Source organism: Gastrolobium bilobum, unplaced genomic scaffold, assembly GCF_033153095.1.
Source record: "Gastrolobium bilobum isolate Gb01-03AN ecotype WA unplaced genomic scaffold, APGP_CSIRO_Gbil_v1 utg214984, whole genome shotgun sequence".
Lineage (NCBI taxonomy): Eukaryota > Viridiplantae > Streptophyta > Magnoliopsida > Fabales > Fabaceae > Gastrolobium > Gastrolobium bilobum.
Window position 1 is genome coordinate 1,094 of NW_026897266.1, and position 1,093 is coordinate 2,186.

Here is a 1,093-nt window from a genome sequence, read left to right on the forward strand (position 1 = left end):
CAAGTTCACCTCGGTAAAGCTGGGCATTACCCTCAGCTTCCTTCAATCTTGCCTCCAGCTTTTCGTACATAATCTGAAAATCCATAAATCTAACGGATTCGGCAGCTTACTGATCTTGAAGCTTACCATTCTCTCGCTGAAGAGAGGCGAGTTTATCCTTGGCAATGGCCAGGTCAGCCGCAGTTTGGTCATGCTTCTCTTCCAGAGAAGACAAATCATCCTTCACCTTCAGTAGCTCGACGTAGGTTTTGGCCTTCTCCTCCCGGGATGCAGCTCCCTCATTCAGTGAGCGAAGGTATTTTTGCTTAAGAGTCAGCAAAGGCATCACCAACCCGACCATATTCATGCAACAGAGTTCTAACTCCTCCACCTCCTTAATCTGGGCAGCATTGAGCAGAGGAGTTATAGAAGGCTTCTGGAGCACAGATTGCATCTCGGAGGACGCCGTTCATTCCACTCTGCCACACCACGTGCTTCACTAGCTCGGGTGATGGACGATGAGGAGGAGGAGCTTTCATTGCTTGCTAAAGGGAAGCAGAGGCATCGGCATCAGAAGTACTCACCTTATTTTTGGCATGGCCAGCAGCGACATTACCCTTTCCAGCCGGCATGCCTTTGGCTTGCCCGGGTTATCCTTCGAAAGCTCAGACGCTTTCCTTTTCTTGGGCAACTCGGCAGAAGTGGCCTTTGATTGAGTCAAGGCCCCCAGCCAGCTAGGGGGCTCGTTCTGTTGGTTTTCCATAATATGAACTGCACATTAGAAATAACGAAACGTGTTATTGAATGAAAAACAATAAGTATTTATGCAATGACAGGAATGAGTCATACTTAGTTCAGCATCGAGCTCCTCTTGCGATTTGAAAAGAAGAGATACAACACTAGCATGCTTGTGTGATTTGAGGTACGTGCCAATATCAATTACGCTATCAACATCTATTGGATTCAACTAAGTCTCTTTGAAGCGGTAGCTCGAAGGGGGTAGTTGATAATGGTCAAATGACCAATGCAAATGAAACTTTCCCTCTACACCCTTGGCGCCGCAGTTATCAATAAAACAAAGGCTGATGTGCAGAAACCTTAAATAACTTGTCTT